The 27494-nt window shown below is 34.8% G+C and overlaps 1 protein-coding gene across 12 annotated transcripts in view; it reads left to right on the top strand.

Annotated features, from left to right (window-relative positions):
* wdp (Leucine rich repeat protein windpipe) overlaps window positions 1-27494 on the top strand; it is a 190092-nt gene that overhangs the window by 62141 nt on the left and 100457 nt on the right. For all 12 annotated transcript variants that reach the window (XR_012408390.1, XR_012408392.1, XR_012408391.1 and 9 more), the window contains exon 3: window positions 20199-20293. The gene's annotated coding sequence lies outside the window, so the exon portion shown is untranslated. The remainder of the gene's footprint in view (window positions 1-20198; window positions 20294-27494) is intronic.

The following is a 27494-nucleotide window of genomic DNA, read 5'->3' as shown; positions in this document are numbered from 1 at the left end:
GTTTCTTCTTTTTTACTTTGCAAAAAGAAGGAAGGAAAAGTGACAAAAGCAAATAAAAATAATTTATATGTTTTGTCTTATAAAGCATTTCAAGAGAAAGGCTTTGCCTAGAAATACTAGAACGTCACCGTATTATTATTGACATTGTATGAATACTGATAATGTTGTGCCGAGGAATGTTGAAATGTCATAAACCTAATAGCATTAACTAGAATGAAAATATGCAATATCAAATTTATATGCGTAAGCATGAGGTATTTGCATACAATTTTCTTAGAATAAAGCAGCCAGTTTAAGGGGGATTGTAATGAACAATTGGGTGGTGTTTAAGAACTTGTGGAATTCAAAATATGAGTATAATGGCCTGTGAATTAAAGGTCCCAGAGCTGTCTTTAACATTTGAGTTTTATTTAATTTATTAAGAAATATATAAACTTCTTTACACATTTGATGTAGTTTTGCTCCCTTCCCAGATAGCTAATGCTTAACTTTTATTAAAAATTTAACCTCAACATTATGTTGCTGTTTTACACACATAAAAGTTAAAAAAAAAAAACAACAACTAAGAATTCGTGCTTACATAAACAATAAACCTTGCCAAAGTTATAATTATATTTAAGCTTATTTTATATAATACAATGTTATTTCTTCATATGTACAAGCCAGTTACACATGTAGTCTGTCCGTATGTATGTGAGTACAAAATTAGCACATTGTAGTTACTTGAACTTTATTATTTCATATATAATATACTCACATATATTTTTCATAAATTTGTTGTTTTCAATGGAATTGTTTGTGTATTTTCTCATTTCATTTGTTTTGTCTCTCCTTTTTGCTTTTAACGCACACCTCATTTATATTGCGGCAAATACAAAACGATTATTACACTACAATGATAATTTACCGGTTTCTTTTAAATACGTTTGTCACGCTTGATTGTGCCAACAATTATCGAATACACCGTATGGTAATAAATGATTTCATTTTGAAATAAATTCTTAAAAAAAACAAATGTGTGAATAATTCAAATGAATAACCCTGGATACCAATATCGCCGAAATTTATATTTTAGAGATCGATTTTTTAAAAAAAAGTTCAAAATTAAATACATGGGAATGTATTTAAATATGGGAACTATGACAAGACGAACTGTGACAAATGGCCAACATTTGGTATTACGTTTTCTTTGGGGATACAAAACTTTCGTTCAGAATTTTGTCAGTACAGGCCCACGTTTTGATATAGTTCCATAGAACAGTAACGCCTGATTTTCTGTATTTTCAGGTTTTTTAGCCGCATTATCCTACAGGAATGCGTAAAATAGTCTTCATTGGGAATATAAAACATTCCTGCAGGAGATCGTCGGTATAGGTCAACGTTTTTATATAGCCCCTAATAGAAGGTACATACCGATTGCGATTGATCTTAGGGGCATAAATTTCATGAAAAAATGTCATGTTCTTAGATCGAATTCCTCACTACAACAATTTCATTATTTTTCTCTACTAGGGAAATCGATCTAGAAACGCATCATTTCGTGAAATTTTTTAATGAAATTCACGCTAGTGTGGACCGGGACTTGTTACAGCAAAGCATTGCGTCTGGTTCCGGTAGCAGCGACACGCAAAAGGGCGCCCAGTGAAGGTTTGAAAATGTTATATAAAAAGAAAATTTTTTTAAAGGTAATCTCTGGACCTTCTAAAAGTCTTCTATGAGAAAAACACCTCCTAAGTGTCCCTTATGTAAAGAATACCTTCTGAGAAGGCTACTTGAAGGTCTTTATCCAGTAGGATACATCGATGTGGTTTTTTTATTGACCCAATGAGATTCTATGTGAAGAGGACCTTCTAAATGTTTTGTTCTAAAGGACTTCTCTGGGAAAAACATTTCCTAAATGTCTCCTACTGGAAGCTCTTTAAGGGTCGTCTCTGGGAAGCAGACTTTCTGAATGCCGACCATTGGAAAATAGCTTCCAAATGCCGATTTTGAAAATAAGTCTTCTAAAGGACTTCTATCGAAAGAAGACATCCCAAATGTCTTCTATGGAAAAAATACCTTCCAATCGGTTTTTATCGGATGAAGAATTTCTAAAAGTCGTCTATCGGAGAGGACCTTCTAAACATATTTAATTGAAAGAATTAAAAGAAAGAAGAAAACCTTCTAAAGGTCTTCTACTTGAAGAAGACCATCTAAAGATCTTCTACCAGAAGGTGATTTTTTTAAAGTCATATGTGGTCTTCTAAGGTTTGACCTTCCCCTATCAGAAGTAGGCCTTCTAAAGGTCTTTTATCAAAAGAAAACCCCCTAAAGGTCTTTTACCAGAAGAAGGTTTTCTAAAGTTCCTCTATCAAAAGAAGACCCCCTAAAGGTCTTCTATCAGAAAATTATCTAATAAAGGTCTTCTTTTAAAAGAAGCCCCCATCTAAAGGTCTTTTGTCAGTAGAAGACCACCTTAAAGAACTTCTATCGGAAGAAAACCTTCTAAAGGTACTCTATCAAAAGAAGACCCCCTAATGGTCTACTATCAGAAGAAGATCTTCTAGGGTCATCTACCAACAGAAGACCGCCTAAAGGTCTTCTATCAGAAGAAGACCTTCTAAAGGTCTTCTATGAAAAGAAGACCCCCTAATGGTCTTCTATCAGTAGAAGACCACCCTAAAGGTCTTCTATCAGAAGAAGACCCTCTGAAGGTCCTCTATCAAAAGAAGACCACTTAAGGTTTTCTATCAGAAGAAAATCTTCTAAAGGTCCTATATCAAAAGAAGACAGCCTGAAGGTGTTTTATCAGAAGAAGGTTTTCTAAAGTTCTTCTATCAAAAGAAGACCCCCTAAAGGTCTTCTGTCAGTAGTAGACCAACCTAAAGATCTTCTATCAGAAGAAGACCTTTTGAATGTCCTCTATCAAAAGAAGACCCCCTAAAGGTCTTCTATCAGAAGAAGACTTTCTAAGACCCCTTAAAGGTCTTCTATCAGAAGAAGATCTTCGAAACGTCTTTTTTTCAGAAGAAGACCTTCTAAAGGTCTTTTATGAAAAAACCGCCTGAAGGACTTCTATCAGAAGAAGACCTTCTAATGGTCCTGTATCAAAAGAAGACCACTTAAAGGTCTTCTATAAGAAAGGGACCTTCTAATGGTCCACTATCAAAAGAAGACCGCCTAAAGGTCTTCTATCAAAAGAATCTCTTAAAGATATTCCATCAGAAGAATACCCTCTAAAGGTCCACTATCAAAAGAAAACCGCCTAAAGATCTTCTATCAGAAGAAGACATTCTAAGGTACTCTATTAATAAAGATCCCTTAAAGGCCTTCTATCAGAAGAAGATCTTTGAAAGGTCTTCTATCGGAAGAAGACCACCATAAAAGACTTCTATCAGAAGAAGACCTTCTAACCTTAAAGCTCTTCTTTCAGAAGTGGACCCTCTAGAGTTATTTTATCAGATGAAGGCCTTCTAAAGATCTTCTATCAGTAGAAGACCACCCTGGGGGTCTTCTGTCAGTAGAAGACCACCCTGGGAGTCTTCTATCAGAAGAAGACAATCTAAAGGTCTTTTAACAACCTTGTAAAGATTTTCTATCAAAATAAGACCCCCTAAAGTCTTCAATCAGAAGAAGTCCTTCTAAAGGTTTGCTATCAAAATAAGACCCCCCTAAAGTCTTCTTTCATAAGTAGACCTTCTAAAAATATCTTCTAACGGTCTTCTATCAAAAGAAGACCCCTAAAAGTATTCTATCAGATGAATACCTCCTAAAGGTTTATGACCACCCCATGGGTCTTCTAACAAAAGGAGACACCCTAAAGGTCTTCTATCAGAACAAAAACCTCTGAAGGTCTTCTATCAGAAGGAGACCTTCTGTAGGTCTTCTATCTGAAGAAGACCCCCTGAAGGCCTTCTATAAGTAGAGGACCTTCTAAAGGTCTTCTATCAAAAAAAGACCACCCTAAAGTCCTTCTATCAGAAGGAGACCTTCTACAGATCTTCTATGAAATAAAGACCCTCTAAAGGTCTTCTATCAGAAGAAGACCATCTAAAGGTCTTCTAACAACCTTGTAAAGGTTTTCTATCAAAATAAGACCCCCTAAAGTCTTCTATCAGAAGAAGTCCTTCTGAAGGTTTGCTATCAAAATAAGACCCCCTAAAGTCTTCTTTCAGAAGAAGACCTTCTAAAAATATCTTCTAAAGGTCTTCTATCAAAAGAAGACCCCTAAAATTATTCAGATGAATACCTCCTAAAGGTTTGTGACTACCCTATGGGTCTTCTATCAGAAGAAGACCATCTAAAGGTCTTCTAACAAAAGAAGACACCCTAAAGGTCTTCTATCAGAAGAAAACCCTCTAAAGGTCTTCTATCAGAAGTAGACCTTCTAAAGGTCTTCTACCTGAAGAAGACCCCCTGAAGGCTTTCTATAAGTAGAGGACCTTCTAAAGGTCTTCTATCAAAAAAGACCCCATTAAAAGTCTTCTATCAGAAGGAGACCTTCTAAAGATCTTCTATGAAATAAAGACCCTCTAAAAGTCTTCTATCAGAAGAAAACACTCCAAAGGTCTTTTATAAGAAGGAAACCTTCTAAAAGATTCTATCAAAAGTAGACCCCCTAAAGGCCTTCTATGAGAAGAAGGCCCTCTAAAGGTCTTCTATCAGAAGAAGACCTTCTAAAGGTCCTTTGCTCTAACGAAAGAAGATATTTAGAAAATTGTCTACGTTATTTGGGAAAAAAGACCTAGTAAAATTCTTCTTCGGGAAGAAGACCCTCTAAACAATCTTCTTTCGGAAGACTAGCTTCTAAAGGAACGTTTTTCGGAATAGGACATTCTTAAGGTCTTTTTGGAAAGAAAACCTTCTAAGTTCTTCTTTTCAATACGCCTTTTCCTTTGGTGTGGTCGAAAGGTCTTCTTTCGGAAGTGTACACTCAAACTATCTTCTATAGAAATAAGTACATCTTCTAATGATCCCTTTGTGGAACAGAACTTTCCAAATTTGTAAAGAAGAAGTTCTTCTGTAGAAATAGTTTCTATACCCATAGAAATTGTCAATTTTTTTATTAAGCAAAAAGTTCAATTACCAAATAACGGGGTTTTGTAGTAGTTTTTGGTAGTCGTAAGTACTTACAAGTCAACTTACTAATCTATTACTCTAACAAGGATATGTCGCACTGAATAACTAGTTATTATATGACCACTAGGAGTGGAAAAGTATGCTGAGAAACATATGATATTTTTTAGAACAGTTGGGCGGAATTTGTATTTTGTTATTTGCTGGATTTGAACAAACATCCCTGAAGGGACATGGGAGGCATCCATCATATAAATGAGTGCATAGCCGAGTTTAAACTAGGGATAGGTAATGGAAAGCAATAACCGATTTTTCGACTTTTAGATTTTGGTCTAAAACTAAAAATGCGATTCTTCTGTATGGCAATTATTGCAGATGTCCCAAAACTCGACATTCGACCTTTTCATGACCGCAGAAAATCGATTATAATCGATTATTCGTCAATTTTCGAGTTTTCTTTTGAAACTGTAAAACCGCCAAAATTTTAAAATCCTAAACACATCCAACGTTTCAGAAAAGTTGTACGTCAACAACATAGATTGAATTTTTCTTTACTTTTATATCAGAAATGACGTCCAACTTTACTTAAACGTTGCATGTGTTTAGGGCTTAAAACCGCCAAGTCAACAACCTATGGGCAAACTCGAAAATCCAACACAAGATAATCGATTATGCGATTTTCCCTCCAGACAAAAGTCGACTACGATTTTACAGTCTGTTTTACTATGTCGAACCCGAGCATACAGTGCGCAAGGCGGGTGTGCTAACCATTACAAATAGACCTTATAATTTTGGGGATTTTTGGGCTTATTTTGTAGTATTCTACAAATGGGTTACAATATCTTGATTTTTACTACACACTGCTGCGCCACACCTACATCCTGTTGAGGTTTCCACGATCTCTAAATTTAAACTTCTTTGAATATGGTATTGATCAAAATTGGTTTGGTTGATATATTTCTATAGATCTGGTATAGGCTTTCAGATGACCAGTCAGTCACATCCATGTTTTGATTGGTTTGGCACCATATCCACTTTTCACGGTGATTACTTAGGTTTGATTACCAGACTAAACAAAGTCAAAAATTTTCGACGATGGCAAAACCCCCTTAGCTTAATGTGGCCTTACGTATCCTCAGTATTTTTTCAGTCACGTAAATTATCTCTGCAAATGAGGAGCTAAATATAGGGTGGGACTACACTAATTGATATGAGGTAAGTTAAACATTGTTCTTTAAGGGTGTTCGTGGCATTTTTTAAATCAATTGATATCAAATTAAATTAATTTTAAGCATATTTTTTCTTAGCGAAATCTCAGTCACGCTTTTCTCAGCTGGCTGGCTAATTCCCAATTGAAAACTTCATTTTGAACAAATTAACTTGTTACTAAATGAATTGTTTAATTAAATGTTTGTTTAAATTAAATTGTAGACATTAAATGGTAATTGTTGTTGTGTTGTTGCAGTTGTTGTTATTCAACACTTTTTTTTATCGGCTACTACGGTAGTGTGCCCTTCATGTGGACAATTAAAAGATTAAAACCGGCAACCACTTAAATAACTACATATGTGGCAGAATTACCGACACATGTAACAAGCCGCTCCGTTCCGTGCAGTGTGACGAAAATTACGCTACCATATGACCTTTGCTGAGATTGTGAATAACGTTGAGTGAGAGACGATTAAAATTAATCGGTGTTATTGTAAATTTTAATTCTGCTCAATCGGCAACTATGACGTCCCATAAGAGAATTCTATTAGCCAATTTGTTATTCATTATAGGTCGGGGTGAGGGACAATGACGTATGTAGCTAGCAAGTGTTGTTTTCAGTTCTTTATTTTAATCGTTTCAAAAGAAGTGACTTGATTTCTGTGTAATATGCAAACTTATTTTAATTGACTTTTTTCGATGACATGCAAATAAGTCTTAATGACTAGGTATTTTATTTTAGAATGTTTTTCAACAAATTTTCTAGATTTTATTGTATTTTATTTGTTTATTTAAAATAAAAACTTACTCACCTTTTTGGTCTAAGGTTTCGTCATTGTTTTGTTTTTATTATGGCCAATGTTAGGAATGAATATTTTTGTTTCCAAGCCATTTAAAATATACTTTCGTTTATAATTGCATACAATGTTATAAATGCGGTAGGGGTACAGTGAGGTGCAAAATTTACAATACAGAGTTAATAAAATACATACAGTATCGGCCAAAACTAAAGCACCCCCCAGTAAATTTTTTTGAAATGATAATTTTTTTATGAAAACTAAATTATAAATTTATTTTTTATTTTTCGTTTTATTTATTTATATCTTTATAATTGAAAAATACAAAAATAAGGAGATCAGAATTTAATAAACAAAAGTTAAAATTCAAAAAACATTTTAGGTCGCAAATATAAGCGGACAAAACTAAAGCACCCCCCCATTTGAGGTACAGCAAAAACTATTGAAATCAATATTTCGTTGCTTATCCTCTATTCTGGATGACACAATCACATCTTTTAGGCATAAAGGATACTAAATTATTAATTATTGCAGGCGAAATAATCGGTTTTCGGAAATTTTAGCTTAAATCCTTAAAATACTGAAAATCGGAAGTTACCGTTATATGGGGGCTATACCCAAACGTGAACCCAGGTCCACGATTTTTGGTGGATATGTTTTGTGACTACTAAGAACCCTAATTACCAAATTACAGCTAATTTAGTAGGAAAATGTGGCTTAAATATCCGAAATACCGAAGATCGGAAGGTACCGCTATAAGGGGCTATACCAAAACATTAGCCGATATTGTCCATATTCATCCAAAAATGATGCTACAGCATCCACTAGTCAAATACAATACGCTAACGTTTAAAAATTAGCAAAAGAACGAATTGCAGAAGAACGATAGACGCCGGCTTATTCAGTCGACGACCAGCAAAAAAAACCTTTCATATCAACTAAAAATGAAGGAGCCAGACTGGCATTCGCCAAGACCCATTTGAACTGTTTTCCGATGAATCTATGTTTAATTTAAAGTATTCAGATGGTAAAAGGCTTGGACCAAATGGACAACCGTTAAATCCTAAATATTGCAAAGACGCTGTAAAACATGGAGGCGGAAGGTTTTTTGCTGGTCGTCGACTGAATATGCCGGCGTCTACCGTTCTTTTGCAATTCGTTCTTTTGCTAATTTTTAAACCTAAGGGATTTAGTATTTGACCAGAGAATGCTGTAGCATCATTTTTGGATGAATATGAACAATATCATCTAATGTTTTGGTATAGCCCCCTTATAGCGGTACCTTCCGATCTTCGGTATTTCGGATATATAAGCCACATTTTCCTACTAAATTAGCTGTAATTTGGTACTTAGGGTTCTTAGTAGTCACAAAACATATCCACCAAAAATCGTGGACCTGGGTTCACGTTTGGGTATAGCCCCCATATAACGGTAACTTCCGATTTTCAGTATTTTAAGGATTTAAGCTAAAATTTCCGAAAACCGATTATTTCGCCTGCAATAATTAATATTTTAGTATCCTTTATGCCTAAAAGATGTGATTGTGTCATCCAGAATAGAGGATAAGCAACGAAATATTGATTTCAATAGTTTTTGCTGTACCTCAAATGGGGGGGTGCTTTAGTTTTGTCCGCTTATATTTGCGACCTAAAATCTTTTTTGAATTTTAACTTTTGTTTATTAAATTCTGATCTCCTTATTTTTGTATTTTTCAATTATAAAGATATAAATAAATTAAAAGAAAAATAAAAAATAAATTTATAATTTAGTTTTCATAAAAAAATTATCATTTCAAAAAAATTTACTGAGGGGGTGCTTTAGTTTTGGCCGATACTGTACATATTTCTCAACGACCAATATAATAGTCCACTGATGTGGCCTGATGTTGCAAAAGAGGATTTCACTTGGTTCTCATCTTATCGCTCATTTACACAAAGAGTGTCCTAAGTAAAAATGGAGTTAATCGGGTATGTTCTGAGACACACTTCACCTCTAACTTCACGCCTCAAGCATTTTGTTTATCACATTTACGCTTATTTTTCGAGTGTTTTATGGACGGACTAGGGTGTACTATACTTTTTAAATACCGTAATGAATCTTAGCCCCAAGAAATTCGCGAAAAATAGGAGTAAATGGAGTGAACAAAATGATTGAAGCGTGAAGTGAGAGGTGAAGTGTGTCTCAGAACATAACCGAATAATATATATATCTTCAAAATTGTGTCAAAATTTCATCAAAAGCTCATTTACTTATGGTTAGGCATAAATCAATCGATGAATATAAATTTAGTTAGTTCCATACAAAATATGGACTATGAACTTATTTTATTTTTTTTCATAATATATTTTTTTTTTTTTGGGAAGTCGAAATTCAATTCAATTAAAATTTCAATAAACTAGACATATTTGATTAATTTAATTACTCGAGCTCTATGACCAAAGGAGATCCTATCGATATCTAGCGATGTTAGGTTAACATCATCGTATAAATAGGGGCTCCATTTATTCGATGATGTTAACCTAACCAGTTAACGAAACTATCGTCGGATAGTGGTGAATGTGCAGAACTTCGGTAGATTTTCAGGATTATCATGAATATTTCCGTCGGAATTATGGAATATTGCTTGCTGAATCGACAAAAATATTCTCTTTTTGGGCATAAATATGGACATAAAAAATTATGAAATTGGGGAAAGGGAAAAATTCCGCACAGAATTTTTATTCATGATAACCCTGATCATTTTTTCAATAGCTCAATTAATTAAAATAATCAAAATCTCACAAATAATGATCTACGACCTAAAAAGGCAAAACTTAAAAATAAAATTTTAATTTTTAATTTCCAATATTTATCGCCCACTGTACTATATTTATAAAAAAAATACAAACAACAAAAACTAATAATGCACACAAAATACAACAATAACAAAAAAAAAACAATAAAAACGCACAATAACAACATCAGCTGCTGCTGCTTCGTCGGCGGATAAAATTGATGTTTATTATAGTTTTTTTTATTTATTTGTCTTCCATTATTATACGTTACACCTCATCAATTTTCGATTGAATTAAAAATATATATATTTGCCGTTGTCTGCTGTTGTTGTTCCACACGTTTATTGTATTTGTTTCTGTTATTATTTTATTTGTTATATTTTTAAACTTTTTCATCGTGAGTTGGCGTTTTTAGTGTTAATAATTTAGTTTGAAAACTTAAGATTTTTTAATTGAACTAATTTTTGTGAAAGAATAAATTAGGGTTGCGTCCAGCGTTGCCGACAGTTTTTGGTAGGAAATCGTCAAAAAAATCGTAAAATCGTCAACGAAATTTGGAAAATCGTCAACATGATAAAAAACTAGGGTGTGATTTGAGACTCATGAGACTGACAACATAAAATATACAACCCACAGCAATAAATCTAACCCAATCTCACTTAAATACCGCTATAAAAACAGCTTTCAGATGATGACAGTTTTCCCTGTAGTTATCGATTTTGCAGTAATGCAGCAAGGTAAAGCTGGGTACACCTTGCCAGTTTTGAATGACAGATTATCTCAAATATCTCTTGCTTGACAGTGTGATCTTCCATGTTTGTCAGTACACGTACATTTTGTTTGATGGGCACTCGGAAATCGACAAAAACTGCCATTAAAGAGGGCATCGGTAGGAAGTATTTTATCCCGAAAACTTTTCAAGGAAGATTTTCATCCATTAACAATCCTAAATGAAAATTTTCAGCTGATGTAAATCGAAGATTAGGCAAAAACCTGTATTCCAGATATGTGCCTAAATATAACCAATCCATCTGGAAATTGCTCTAAACCTTAGAAAAGCTCACAAAATAGGGGTTGGAACATTGCTTTCCTTTAAGTTTTTCGTGAAATTTTGGTCAAAATGTAGTTATCGTCTTTCATTTCATGCAATTCTGGATTACGTGAAAAATCGTAATTTTGGACCATAAAATCGTCAAATCGTCATTTTTCAAATTTGGGCCAAAAAATCGTCAAAATCACGATAAATCGTCAAATTCGGCAACACTGGTTCCGTCTCCAAATGGGGTTGATATATTTTAGGAAACATCGGTTTCGAAAAAGAAAGGGATGTTTATTTTAAATTGTCATCGAAATAATGGTTTTAGACCCCAAGTATGTTTGGACGAAATCCGTTTCAGACACACTATCCGTCCGTCTGTGTGTCTGTCAAACTTAGTTTAAGTTCGAAGATGGGTTATATCGGTCCACTCCTAGCGGTACCTCCCTCTCAAAAGTTCGAAAATGTTTGGAAAATTTGTGTGCACCATAACTCTTGAAGGGAGTTACCGATTTGGCCCATTGGCACATTGTGAAATTTCTACAACACTTAGATGAGGTTCCAATATGGACTCAATCGGTTCACTTCTTCAGGTACCTCCCACATAAAAGTTCGGAAAAGTTCAGTTTAGAACCTGCTTTTATTTATTGTAACAACTTGTATTCACCGCCCCCATACCATACGACGGTAAAGTTTCATCTGGGGCGAGTCCGTACTTCCTAAGCAAATAGCAAAAGTGCAAAAAACCCCTATGAAACACGATGTCGTAGGGTTTTTTTTTCACATTTTCAACTTCTCTACAAGTGTTGTCTTAAGATACGCCATTCGGAGGCGGTTATAACAAGTACGGTCCATATCATTTAGCTAATATGAATCGGTGCGCAGTCATTGGTATGAGAGACGTCTCCCTTGCCCCTTTGTGGATGATTCTGGGAACATATTTATAATTTCGGTAATTAACGAAATTTGTGGGTAGGCTATCTACCAAAATAAAGTTGTTCTTAGATCCAACAATATGTATTGATACTTTTCATACATAATTTTGCCGTTTTACCGATTTTTGTCGCTAAGCAAAAAATGAGTTACGAATTCTACGACCCTAGCAGGGGTCGCTTTCCGCTTTCAAATTTTCGGTTGGTAACAGACTACCAGATTATCTTTCTAGTCTCTACAGAAAAATGTGACTGTTTGGTGCTTTACACTTTGAACTCCTCATTTTGACACCTGTTGCTGAGGCAATTGAGTAAGATGGTAGGAATATATAGCTGCCTGTTATGGTATGATGAATCGCACCTATGCCGCAACAGTTTTATGATTGTGGATCATACGTTCAACGTTATCGATGAGTGCTTTGTGATCAATTTGGTTTCTCTTTGATGTTGTTTTAACGTTGTGGTTAATTCGCTCACTTTTGTGTTATAAATTTTTATAGGTTTGGCTCCGGTTCAATCTCCAGGAGTAGGGTTGGAAGAGAAATTGACGGAGTGTATTGTGTTGTGTCGTGAATCTGTACCTACACGGAGGAAAACAAAGTCCTCTCTAACATATGTCCCAAACCTATTTTGGAGCAAACATACATGGGCAATATTATTGAAAATTTAACATCGTTGAAGCCAAGGTTTACCCGTTTTTTAACTCGCGAATAGTGGTTGTATATTGTACAATTTACATGCCTTCGGATAAAATGAAATGCTTTTAGACTTGGCAAAAAATATTGGCCTTCAAAGTTGATTTGCGTGGAAGCTGTGGCTATATTTATGTTAAAAAATGGGTAAAAATGGGTTGAAGCCAACGTGTCTTTTTTTGTTTTCTCTCGATTTGTGATTAAACCACACTTTTCACGATTTTCCCGTTAAAGTAGAAGTAGAAGGCAACTAAATAAGGATCATCTCACTAGTGTATAAGTTCTCAAAATTTGATCTGCGTCTACCATTAAATGATGCTGACATTTTGAAGCCAGATTTTAAGTGTTTTTTGAAATTTTCTTATAATTTCGTTCCGCAAACAGGTTTTTCAAAAAATCATATATAGGAATGAAGAACTCACGATTCTGATTTATTTGATATATGTGTCGTGAATGTAGCCTACACAGCTTCAGAGAAATCTGTATCCAAATACGAAAATTTTGTGCGAACAAATTTCTAAAAATCATATATTTCGGGTCTAATTTATACAATTGGCATTCGATTTACTCGTGCATGATTGCAAATTTTGGATTTTTACGTTGCGGATCTAATAAATCATTATTCGTTAAAATCCATCTACTAAAACGCGAGATAGGAGAAATTCCAAGGTAGGAAAATCACCTAATATTTTTTTTGAAAATATCGCGCATTTTATCGCGTATTCTGTCGGCCGCTTGCACTAATATGAAAAAACTAGTGCAGCATCTTCCTTTTTGCGGAAACAGAGATTTAAAAACTTCACTGATAAGGGAACTACATTCATTTTATCCCAAAAATAGTGTGTGATGCTACATCCACGGTTCTTGACTGATTGCCTTGAAATAGGTATATATAGATGCAGATTTTCATGGTGACACTAAAACCGGATGCGGAACGAAATTGTATGAACTTTGCGCAAATTAGCGATGTTTTATAGGTTTTTTAAAGCTAAGATGCAGCCGATGCTACATCTTAGCGTCCAAATTATATTTCGAAAAATATATACAAATTAAAAGATATGGTCTTGCTGTACATGAAAATCACATGCGGACAAAACGATTTTCATAACTACGCGATTTACACATATTTTAATAATGCATGTAAGTTAAAGCGGTTTATTTGAATTCTATTTCCGTTTAAGAAGTCTAATGATTTATTTCAACAACCCGATAACTTTCCTCAATGGGAAACCTTCTATGTGAATGTAGATAAAGCAAAATCCGCCAATTTCCTTGAGAGTTTCAAGAAAAATAAAAGAAGTACTCCTATAGAATTTTTCCAATATTTTCGACTCTAGAATGCATGTGAAAACCATTATTCCAAACCAAAATTAGTTTTTTTGTAACACAAATATGTGCTTATTTTGGCTATAATATCCTAACTACTATCCCGATGATTATAAGTTTGGTCTCATTTGATTCCCCGTTAAGTCTTTGTTTAAAACTGTTACTTTTTTGTAATATTTGACGGGTAAATGCACCTATATTTTCAAAAAATTCGGATTACATTTAACATTTTTTCGATTTTTTGTAAATTCCGCGAATGCTGAGTAACATTTTACAAATATTATGCAATCTACTTAATGACGTCACTTCGTGATAACTTTTTAGTGACAATTGTGCTCAATATAATAATTAGAGTTTTTATAATAATTTTTTCTTAAAAGCAAAAGTAAAACCGCGATAACATTTGCCCGCAACAACCAAAAATTTGCTCGCGAGCGGATTTGTACTGGGGAATTTTTTCTTAACCTATGTACCAAAAATCGTTAATGTAGCGCGAAAAGAAAAAAATCAATTTTTTGGAAATGGAATATGAAATAATTGACAGTTTTGCCCACATATGCTAATATTCAAAAATGTTTTACAATCGTTGAAGTTTAGGTTCACCATTTAATAAGTCGCGAACTGTTAATATATTTTATAAAATATGAATATATTTATATTAATTGAAGTGTTTTAGCCACGATCTCATAATATGGACCATAACAAATAATTTTCGTGGAAGCTGTGTTGGTGGTAATATAAAAAAATGGGTAAAAATATGTTGAAGTTAGCAAGTTTTTTTGTGTTTTTTCTTGATTTCTGGTCAAACAAGGGAAAATTCAGACCTGAGCTCAAAGAAAGAATTGAAGAATACCCCTTGGGCAACATGGTTCTTATGTATGACTTCTCGATATATACAGTGCATCCCCCTTAAATCGATGCTGACATTTTGAAGTTTTGAAATCGGGGTTTTCTGATTTTTTCTTATAATTGGAGGGCGCAACCAGATAATGACCTGAACTATTTATTGGGTTGTAGAACTCGTGATTTCACGTCGTTTGATGTATGTCTCATGAGTGTGCTCCGTACAGCTGCCTAGTAATAGGAGTCCAAAGTCGAATTTTTGGTGCGTAAATTTTCTTAAAAAACCTATTTTTTGGCTTCAAAATTTACAACTGTGACTCAGGCACCCTTGAACCCCGCGTGATTTTAGTTTTTTTCCGCGCCGGATTTAATGAGCCCTACCGCGATCGAATCCATCCACTAAAACTGCTGATATAGATACCCTGAAAATAGGAAAATAAGCAAAATTTTATTCTGACTAATCCGCATACTAAACCGCGATTTCCCTTAAAATTTTTTACATAAATGGAATCCTTTATACGCGATTATAATATTTGTCAAAAAGGTGTGACATAAATTACAAAGATTCGGGAGTAGTATTCGTATTTAACCAAAAATAGAATCTGGTAGCACATCCGCGGTTTTTGACGAATCTGTATAAAATTTGTCTTATTGACGCATTTTTAACAGGGGGTCACTGAAATCGGATGCGCCTTATAATCATATGAACATCGCGTTATTTTTACCCACATGAAGCATTTTGATGTAGTAAGATGCAAGTGATGACACACTTTGGTCGCTGAATGAAACATGGAAAAATGCAAACATATTGACAGAGATGCACTCGCTCTATGCGAAAAGCACATGCGCCTCAACTGATTTTAACTATTTCGCGAGTTACACGGTTTTTAACTTTTATGTTTTTTCTTTGATTGTAATATCAATATCACTCTTTATTTCCTAATTCTAATGCTTAGCACACTAAGCAAATATACTTTCACGATGATAAACTATTTTCCTTGAAAATGTTTTAGCAAAATAATTCAGGTTTTGTTTGGAAATTTAGCGAAATAGTAGAATAACTCCCAAAAAATGTTCTCAAATTAAACCAAATGTTCTCTCGTATTAAACCAAAAATTATATTCTTGAAAAAATGTTCCAACAATAAACTTTTGTTTTTGTTGTAGCTGTAATATGCAATTTAAAATCCTAATCTATAAATTTTTGATCTCACATTTTTCTGGACATTGCCTAGATTCTGTACGTATTTTTAATTTATTTTTTTAGAGATTTTTTTGGACTCTGAGTTAGAATAAATAAAATTTACTCCAAGATTCCTGCATTATTTTTTGATTTTCCGCGAAAATTAAAATAAATTTAGCAAATATTTAGTCGTCTACGGATAGATATTAAATGTTGTTACCGATTTATATATACATTTTGGTATTACAACACAAAGGGAATTTTTAAATATTTTATCTTAATAAGGTAATAAAACCCCCCATAACTTTTGGGCGCAGCATCCAATTTTGTGAACGCGAACAGATTTGAAACCACGATTTTTTTCTTAACCCATGTACCAAAAATCGTAAATGTGCTTGTAAAAAAATTTTTTAATTTTTTTTCGATGGAATTGTAAAGGAAATTTGAAATTTACCATATATATATGTTTGCAACATTCCCTACCATAACATAACATTTGGGTTCTCCAAACAAATATAAATACAAACCTAAAAGCCACAAAACATACACATATATTTATAAATGCTGGTGGTTGTTTCTTTCATTGAATTGTATAGAAATACCAAACACAAAATCAACAACAGACACATGGGTACAAACAAAATTCCACATACATACAAGAAACATATGACAGACTTTAATGAAAGAAAAACGGAATAAAATAATTAATAAAAAAACATAAATAGTAATGTAGTGTCACACTTTTAGAAAAAAAATAACAGCCATTAATTATAAAATACAGAAACATCGTTGAACGCTTCTCGTTAGTTGTGATATAAAACTAATTTTGCTCAAAATTGAAACCATCAATGGGAAACCGGTATCTGAAATAAAATGATTATATAATCTAATAAATAGGTATTTTAAACATATGCATGTATATTAAAAATGTATTTATGTTATTACCAATATTAAATGGGATTACTTCTTTGTCCAATAAAATATTTTCATTCATCTTTTTGAATCAGTTATAAAATTTCCATTAAAAAATGTATTGGGCATTTAATTTACTAAAACGCACAATTTTTTAAGAAAACACAAAACTGATTTATTCACTAACTTTACCGTCTTTACACAACGATTGTCTTGTGGAAACTGAAGAAAAGATGCTCCCTGCCTTTCTCGCAAAAAGAACAAAATTAATTATTTCATTTTTTTCCTGCTTTTGGAAGAATAAATCGACACAACAAGAAAGAACGAAACAGAAGCATTTTGCAGCATACTGCATACACACCACCAAAGCAAAAACAAACTTTTTCACCCTCCCGTCGTCGCATCTACGTCTTCTATTGCACCATACACACAGCTCTTTATTATAAAATATGCGAAAGTCCTGTTGTTACGCTCTTTGACAAAAATCCTCTCTCCACCCATAAACATATATTTGTTTGGATCCAAACATATTTCTAACATATATTTTTCAGGTGTAAAACTGGAAAATCTTTTGCACGTTGTTGCCATTTCTTGTTCAATAGAAATAAATGCGTTTGCATTTGGTCGAGAATTCGAACGGTATTCATGCGATAATATTTAAGCATCCGCAAATGCATTTGTGTGAATGCGATTTAATTTTAGGCCATCATTTAAATCCTTCTGACATGCCTAGGTGGGGATCATATAAGAGTAATTATTGGTTTACTTGCGTAGTAACATCAGAAATGTTAATGTCTGTCCGTCCGCCCGTCCGTTCACGCAATTTCTAAGATAGAGCTTTATCATTTGGTATAGACGTTTAAATTACTCCTAAGACGTTTGGTATTGAAAATGGGCTACATCGGTCCACGTTTGGATGGAACGGTAGCTCCCGATTTTCGGTATTTTGAAGGTCGTATCCTCCATATCCCACCTAAAAGGCCGAAATTTTGGTATTTAGACTTTGTTAGGGGTACACAATTTTCCACCTGAAATTTGTCATATGGGCCCCCTAGAACGGCACTTCTCGATTGTGGCCTCAATTCCTCACCGAAATGTGTGAAATTTGTGGGTATAAAAATTTCCACCTGAAATTTTTTGGTATAGGTCCCACGACTTCATATAGTCCCCATAGAACGGTACGTCCAAATTTTCGGTATTTTGATGTATGACAGCGAAATGGTTAAATATGGTATTTAGCTTTCGAAGGGGTATACAATTCTACCAGAAATTTGTTCATATAGCCCCCAGAGAACGGTATATACAGTTTTTCGGTATTTTGAATATTGTGGCCTCAGTTCCCCACTAAAGTGGTTGAAATTTGGTATTTAGTCTTCGATGGGGCTAGTAAATATTCCACCTGATATTTGTCGGTATAGGTCTACGGCTTCATATAGCATATATTTTGAAGGCTGTAGCCTCAATAAATAACAGAAATGGCTGGAATTTGACATTTAGTCCATAAAACTTTCTACCAGAATTTTTTCGGTATAGGTATAAGATTTCATAATTTTCAGTATTTTAAATCATGCCAGCGAAAAGGCTGAAATTTCGTATTTAGTCTACTATGGAGGTATAAAACTTTCCACCTGAAACTTGTCGGAGTAGGTCCACGTCTTCATATAGTTCCCATAGAACGGTACCTCCCGATTTTGGGTATTTTGAAGGTTATGGCCTCAATAACTCATCGAAATGGTTGAAATTTGGTATTAAGTCTTCGTTGAGGTTACAAACCCAAAATTTCCGCAGAAATTTTTCAGTACTGCTTCACGTTTTGATGTAGGCCCTTTAGAACGGTACGGTCCGTATCGATATTTTCAAAGTTTAAGCTTCATTATCATAGCGGAATGACTGAAATTTAGTTTTAGTCTACGAAACATTCTCGCGGAAATTTGTCAGTACATATCCACGTTTTGATATAGCCCCCATACAACTGTACTTCCAGATTTTCGTTGTGAACATTGGTCCACGTTTTGTTGTTGTCCTAGCTAGCTTCTAGCTATTTTTGTTGACCAAATTAGCTGTAATTTGGTATTTTAAAGATTCTCTTGGTCAAAAAACTTCTCTATCAAAAATGATGAACCATCCAGTATCGTAGTAACCCAGCAAAATGTTCGATGCCAAAGATGACATTCAATTATGGGTGCAAGTGAGCTGGCATGTCATCTTTTTAGCATCTTCATCGATGAATTTTATATCGGCGTGGACCCAAAAAGATGCTATTCATTTTTGGATCCAAATAATGTCATTTACACCAATGTTTTGATATGTCATTTTCACCAATGCTTTGATATATCATTTCTACCAATGCTTTGGCATGTCATTTTCACCAACCCTTTGCAATGACATTATCATTACGACGAGAATTTAAAACAACGCTGGATGTGATTTCGAGTCTCCGACAACATCAAACCTATTGTAAATACATAAATAATCTTATATATTTAGAAAAAATTTATTAATAAAAACACAAAATTCATATCTATTGGATTGATGGAACGGGTAAAAATGCTGATGAAAAGATCGGATCTTTCAAGACTTCCTTTGATTGGGATCAAATGCTAATGAAAAAATCGGATCTTTCACGACTTCCTTTGCATGGGTTCAAATGCTGATAAAAAGATCGGATCTTTCACGACTTTGTTTGAACCAATGCAAAAGATGCCACGGAATCACGTCATCACATGGAACCGCTTCCTTCAAATTTTGGTGGGAAGCTATGCTTTCTCGAAGGATATAAATGATTGTTTATTTTTTATTTTTATTTTAAAAATATTTATTACAATTAAAAATTATAATAAAAAAGCACTAGCAACTAGGGCTATCGGCCTATAAATGATTGTATTTAGATGCCTCCGTGGGCAAAGATCAATCTACCCGCTTTACACACAGAATCTGTGTTTAAAATGGGAAGGAAGCTGTAGAATTTTGGACCCTATACTTTTTTGATATATTTGTTTTGTTCGATCTTTTTCTATATAAAATTATCTATAATTATAATTTTGTCCTTCCTTGTGTAACTACTCGAAATAACAATTAAAGCTAGATATATGTATGTAATTTACAAATAATTGGCTTCTAATTAAAATTTTATGTTCTCAGAGCAGCCAATTGTCGAAATTTTGAATTTTTTATTTCCAGTATTTAGAGTGCAAGCGGATGCCAGAGTTTGATTCTCAGGCCACATTTTTTCAGCAGAGTTGTTTTATTAATAATTAAAAAATCAACTTTTTAATTTAATTTAAATTTATTTATATTCTGTGTCTTCGCAAGCGCATAATCAAATGTTCATACACGATTTTATGTCGGCATCCTTTTCCTATTTATTCTATATAATTTTCTTTATTTCAAAACTATTTTATTTTATTAATTTCACTTTCCCATCTTTCTTTTATTTTCAGTTTTTATCATTAACAGTATCAACAAAAGCAAAAAATCGCAAGCGCAAAATCCCTATATAGACGTGTATAGCGGCAAATTTGATGTCTTTAAAAAGGTAATTAAATTTGCAATCAAACAAAAACTTCCTGTCAATGCTATTTAGCATCAATTAAACACTCAATAAACTTTCAAAATTAATTATGTTCAGCGAAAACGAAAAATAAATTCCCCCTTTCATCAATCAATGAGGTCAATGGTTAATATTGGATGATATGAAAAAAAACTACCGAAAAAATAACCACTCCAATTTGTTTTCTCTCTGAATTTGCTAAATTTACTAAGTCACGATTTTGGTAGTCTGTGTTAATAACTCCTTAAATGTCGAAACAATCACGCCATTATTTAATTTCATTTTCAAGTTTAAACGTTTTTTTTTTTTTGTTTCGGCAAAGTGATATTGTTTCTCAAACACGTCATTTCAAATGTAAGACTAACGTCTAAATCTTTTTTTCGCTTCAACAAAATCAGCAAAGAAAACTAAAGTAAACGCAAAAAACACACGCAGTCTCAAAAACCAGTCCTACATACAAATGGACCGATCAATGGCCCATGAATAAGATACAGCATCTTCATGCTTGTTGTTGTGACTATCAATCGTCATCGATTGTAGGGAGTAAAACTCCCGCTCTCTAAATCACGTGTGTAAGTGTGTGTGTGTGCTATTAACTTGACCAAATTGAAGTTGCAAGCGTTTTTATATTCCGGTGAAAATAACAGCGATATACTGCTGTGGTTACGGTTCGCCGTAGTAGTTGATGCTGCATTTAGAAACCTTCACATTTTCTTTGTGAAATATTGTTTTTGTAGCACAGGAAACAAGTTATAATGCTTACGGGTGGTGTGTGTGGTGGCGGTGTTATTGTGGTTCATTCAGTATGCCGGCCGGCCGGTGCTTTTGGCAAACTGTTGTTAAGGCCATGATTTTTGTTATTTGTTGTTATCGTATTTTTTCTTCTTCTGTGTTTAATACAAAACTTGATTCTTTTCAAGAGAAATAATGTCAGACGACTCTGATAAACTTTCAGCCATAAAACAGAATTCGTTTATTCGCTTGTCTATCCATTTCTTTGGCTGGTTGGTTTGTTGCCTGTGTCATTAGTCTCAATATTGAAAGTGAATTCATTGCTAACGTAGGTTGTTGTGCTTTATTTTTTGCAAATTTTTTGAATTGAGTCATTGTTTTCTTTTAAAGAATATTTATTGGTAAAAAGGTGATTGTTATAACAGTTCTCGAAAATGTAAAAAGTGGATGACCACAGTTATCGTCTACAACAGACTAGATGAGCACAGCGTCAATCTACAGTAGAGTAGATTAGTACAATGGCCATCTACATACATATACATTTTCCCACAACATCTCCGAAGGGACAAGGGACACTTCCCTCATATCAATCAGAGCACGCCGATTCATATTGATTCAATGATGCCGGACCTACTTTTTATAGCCGAGTCCGAAAGGCATGTCTTACGACACCACTTGTAGAGAAGTTGTTCATCGCTGAAATAATCAGGATATATAAGCCTAAGTAGAGTAGTTGACCACAGTGGCCATCTACAGGGTAGTAGATGACACAGTGGCCATCAACAGTAGAGTAGATGACCACAGTGGCCATCAACAGTAGAGTAGATGACCACAGTGATCATCTACAGTAGAGTAGATGACCACAGTGGTCATCTACAGTAGAGTAGATGACTACAGGGGCCATCCACAGTAGAGTAGATGACCTCAGTTTTCATCTACAGTATAGTAGATGACCACAGTGGCCCTCTACAGTAGAGAAGATGACCACAGTGGCCATCTACAGTAGAGAAGATGAGAACATTGGTCATCTACAATAGAGTGGATGAGCAAAGTGGCCATATAAAGTAGAGTAGATGAGCACAGTGGTCATATACAGTAGAGTAGATGAGTACAGTGGTCATCTACAGTAGAGTAGATGAGCACAGTGGTCATCTACAGTAGAGTATATGAGCACAGTGGTCATCTACTGTAGAGTAGATGTTCACAGTGGGCATCTACTGTAGAGTAGATGAGCACAGTGGTCATCTACAATAGAGTAGATGAGCACAGTGGTCATCTACAGTAGAGTAGATGAGCACAGTGGTCATCTACAGTAGAGTAGATGAGCACAGTGGTCATCTACAGTAGAGTAGATGAGCACAGTGGTCATCTACAGTAGAGTAGATGAGCACAGTGGTCATCTACAGTAGAGTAGATGAGCACAGTGGTCATCTACAGTAGAGTAGATGAGCACAGTGGTCATCTACAGTAGAGTAGATGAGCACAGTGGTCATCTACAGTAGAGTAGATGAGCACAGTGGTCATCTACAGTAGAGTAGATGAGCACAGTGGTCATCTACAGTAGAGTAGATGAGCACAGTGGTCATCTACAGTAGAGTAGATGAGCACAGTGGTCATTTACAGTAGAGTAGATGAGCACAGTGGTCATTTACAGTAGAGTAGATGAGCACAGTGGTCATCTACAGTAGAGTAGATGAGCACAGTGGTCATCTACAGTAGAGTAGATGAGCACAGTGGTCATCTACAGTAGAGTAGATGAGCACAGTGGTCATCTACAGTAGAGTAGATGAGCACAGTGGTCATCTACAGTAGAGTAGATGAGCACAGTGGTCATCTACAGTAGAGTAGATGAGCACAGTGGTCATCTACAGTAGAGTAGATGAGCACAGTGGTCATCTACAGTAGAGTAGATGAGCACAGTGGTCATCTACAGTAGAGTAGATGAGCACAGTGGTCATCTACAGTAGAGTAGATGAGCACAGTGGTCATCTACAGTAGAGTAGATGAGCACAGTGGTCATCTACAGTAGAGTAGATGAGCACAGTGGTCATCTACAGTAGAGTAGATGAGCACAGTGGTCAACTACAGTAGAGTATATGAGCACACTGGTCATCTAAAATAGAGTAGATGAGCACAGTGGTCATCTACAGTAGAGTAGATGAGCACAGTGGTCATCTACAGTAGAGTCGATGAGCACAGTGGTCATCTACAGTAGAGTCTATGAGCACAGTGGTCATCTACAGTAGAGTAGATGAGCACAGTGGTCATCTACAGTAGGGTAGATGAGTTTTTATTATTCCTAGGATGTTTGGTATTGAAAATGGGCTTGAAAGATAGGTCCATGTTTTGATATAGTCCCCATAGAACGGTATCTCCAGATTTTCGGTATTTTGAGGGTTTTGACCTCAATATCCCACCGAAATGGCTGGTTTAAAGATTCGTCGAAGGTATACAACTACCCACCTGAAATATGTCGATACAGATTCACGTCTTCATATAGCCCTCATAGAACGGTTCCCTCCGATTTTCGGTATTTCGAAGGTTGTGGCCTCAATGTCCCACCGAAAAGGCTGAAATTTGGTACTTAGCCATCATTGAGGTATCAAATTTTCCGCCTGAAATTTGTCGGTATAGATCCATGTTCTTCATATAGCCCCCTCAATATCCCACCGAAATGACTGAATTTTTGCATTTATTCTTCGTTGGGGGTATAAAACTTTCCACCTGAAATATGTCGATACAGATTCACGTTTTCATATAGCCCTCATAGAACGGTTCCCTCCGATTTTCGGTATTTCGAAGATTGTGGCCTCAATATCCCACCGAAAAGACTGAAATTTGGTACTTAGCTTTAGTACTTATCATTGAAGTATCAAACTTCCCGCCTGAAATTTGTCGGTATAGATCCATGTCTTCATATAGTCCCATAGAACGGTATCTCCCGGTTTTCGGTTTTTTGAAGATTGTGGACCTGAATATCCCACCGAAATGACTGAAATTAGGTACTTGGTCTTCATTGGGGTATCAAACTTTCCAACTGAAATCTGTTGGTATAGGTCCACGTCTTCATGTACACCTCATAGAACAGTACCTGCCGATTTTCGGTATTTTGAAGGTTGTGTTCTCAATATCCACCTCAAATATTTGGTATATTTCCTTGATTTCAAATAGCCCCCATAGAACAATACCTCCCGATTTCCGATATTTTGAAGGTTGTGGCCTACTAAATTGGCTGAAATTTGGTTTTTAGTTTTCGTTGTGGATTTAAAACTTGCCACCTGACATTTATCGGTATAGATCCACGTCTTCATTAACCATAGAACTTTATCTCCAGATTTTCGGTATTTTGAAAGTTGTGGCTTCAATATTCTACTGAAATGGCTGAAATTTGGTATTAAGTCTTCGCTGGAGGTATACAACTTTTCAACTGAAATTTGTCGGTATAGGTCTACGTCTTATGTAGCCCCTACAGAACGGTACTTTCCGAATTTCGGTATTTTGAAGGTTGTAGCCTCAATATCCCACCGAAAGGGCTGACATTTGGTAATAAGTCTTAGGTAGGGGTAAAAAGCTTACCACCTGAAATTTGTATAGGTCCACGTCTTCATATAGCCCCCATAGAACGGTATCTCCCGATTTTGTGTATTTTTAAGTTTGTGGAGTTATCCAACCGAAATGGCTGAAATTTGATAATTTGTCTCCCAGAAGAGAATTATCAGTATAGGTCTACGTCTTCATATAACCCCCATAGAAGCGTACCTCCCGATTTTCGATTGTGCCCTCAATATCTCATCGAAACGGTTGAAATTTCGTATTTAGTCTACGTTGTAGGATTAAAATTTTGCACCTGAAATTTGTCGGTATTGGTCCCCATGTTCATATAGCCACCATAGAACGAAATCCCCATTTTCGGTATTTTGAATGTTTTAGTTACAGTGTTCCACCGTAGAACGGTGCTCCCGATTTTCGTTATTTTTTGGTATTTAGTTTTCACCAATAGCCTCATGTTACTTGCTTATGCTGATGAAATAGACATCATGGGACGATCAGTAAAGGAAGTAACTGATACCTTTATGAAGGTCGAGCAGAATCTGCGAAAGTGGGTCTGGCGGTAAACGGCGAAAAGACCAAATTGATGGTGTCGATGCGCAAAGCGCCCATAGGACCAACTGTGGAAGTTGGTACCTACAATTTTGAGGTAGTTAAAGACTTCGACTACCTCGGCACTGCCATAAACACAACAAACAACATCAGTTGTGAAATAAGAAGAAGAATTGTAGTGACCAACAGATGCTACTATGGTTTAAGTAAGCAATTTAAAAACAAAGCCACATCTCGTCAAACAAAAATAACACTATACAAAACGCTGATACAACCCGTGCTAATGTATGGCTCCGAAGCATGGGTACTTGCGCAACCAGATAAGGCAGTGTTTGGTGTGTTTGAGAGGAAAATTTTTCGAAAGATCTACGGGCCGATTTGCGTTGACGGTGAATATAGACGTCGTATGAACCACGAGCTATATAAGCTATACAAAGACATGAATATAGTTAAACGTATCGAGAGCAACGATTGCGTTGGCTAGGCCATATCATAAGAATGCGCGATGATGAACCCGCTAAAAAGGCGTATGAATACATGCCACATGGCGGTGCACACAGAATCGGCAGGCCTAAGCTTCGATGAAGCATACAAGTGGATGAAGAAATGAAAAGGCGCGGTATTCCAAAAAGTCAAGCGAAAAATAGAGAGGAATGGAGATATTTTCTTAGTTCGGTCTATGGAACAAATGTTCTGTAATGGACTAAGTAATTACGTAAGTTTTCGCTAATGGTACACAACATTATTACAGGTACAAAACAAACAGATCCCCCAGGTGAAGGTAGTCTCCATTTAATCTTTTGTGAAGATTTAAGTCACATTATTCAGTATTACCCAATTTTGTTCCATTTATTTCATTCAACTCGTGGCGGAGGGTATTTAAAGTTCAACGCGGTCGAACTTAACACTTTTTTACTTGTTCATATTATACTCTTTATGGCCCTTGCACTTAGTTCATTAACCGAATCACAGGATTATAATATACGTCTTTGAATTCATTAACACCCATAACACCAGAAATACCCAAATTTGTTTAATTAACAACTTAGTTGGAACTCAATATAATTTTTCAAAACCAGATTACTTTTAAGACCACACAATATTTATATTTTAATATATAATTTTGGCAATAATCAATTATTTGTTAAATACAAAAGTAAGTACGTATGTACATTGTACATATGTCAGTCAGTCAATGAGAGTGAAATTTATTAATTATTCAAGGCAATAAAAATTCATGGTCAATGAATTTAAAATGAACCGTTGAGAGAAAATGATTAATGACCAGTGGAATTAACAAATCAAATTAACATATTAATGTTCTATATATTGTATGTACATATGTGTATAATACAGATTTATTATTGACTCAGCAATATTTTGAAATTGTTTGCAGAACAATTTGGCAAGTTGTTCGTTAAAATTCCAAAAATTCCTATAAACAGAAAAAATAAATAATAAGATCATGCATTTGTAGATTATATCCTAATGTAATTTAATCGAGAGAGACAGAAATTGATATTTATACATGTATTTTAAGAATTCCCTATTATTTTCTTGAAAGTAAAAAAAAACGTCATACATCAAAAACATATGCTTATACATTTTTCTGCCTTTACCCGCTAAATATGTTTTTCTTCCATTTAAGGTTAACTAAGGTTATTTCAACTTAAAACAAAAAAGCCCCCTTAAAGTCTAAAACCATTTATTACACACTTAACGATACCATAAAGCCCCCTTATTAATCATTATGCTCTTTAAGGGCAATATTTAAATCTGTTTATATTTAACAAAGCCACTACTTAAAACCATTTTAAGCCCTTATATGCCCCACACAACATAAGCTTGCTACCTAGTTTACAACATTTACAAGACCTTCATTAAAAACGATTTCAGTACATAAAACAATCTTAGTTAATGGTTTCCCAGTAGACAACTAACTCTATGGTGTTAACGAATATTTTGTTGTAACCCAAAGTTCAGCATGAGACAGCTTTTCATTCATGTGCTAAAATGCTTTGGTTGTAGGCGGTGTTGAATATTTGAACGTGTTTTTGAGTAGCGTCATCAACGGAAATCTGCATTAATTTAAAATAGTGTTTCGTGTTCCACCCACAAAGTTAAACCGTGAATTGACATCTTATTTAATATTTCATGGTTCATCATGATGATGATGATTGTCATCATTACTAAATTTGGTGTTATATATAATTGTTTGGAAAACAAAAAACGACAACAACAACAATACATAATGCTAATGAACCACTGACTGACCGCTAGACTAGAACCTATCAAATAACGACAAAAATAAAATGCATAAATATATGGCAAATATATGTATATTTTATTCGTG

Source organism: Musca autumnalis, unplaced genomic scaffold (assembly GCF_047663935.1).
Source record: "Musca autumnalis isolate F117 unplaced genomic scaffold, ASM4766393v1 scaffold_5, whole genome shotgun sequence".
NCBI classification, from domain to species: Eukaryota; Metazoa; Arthropoda; class Insecta; order Diptera; family Muscidae; genus Musca; species Musca autumnalis.
The sequence above is the reverse complement of the archived record's forward strand: the minus strand, read 5'-3'. Positions and strand labels throughout refer to the sequence as shown.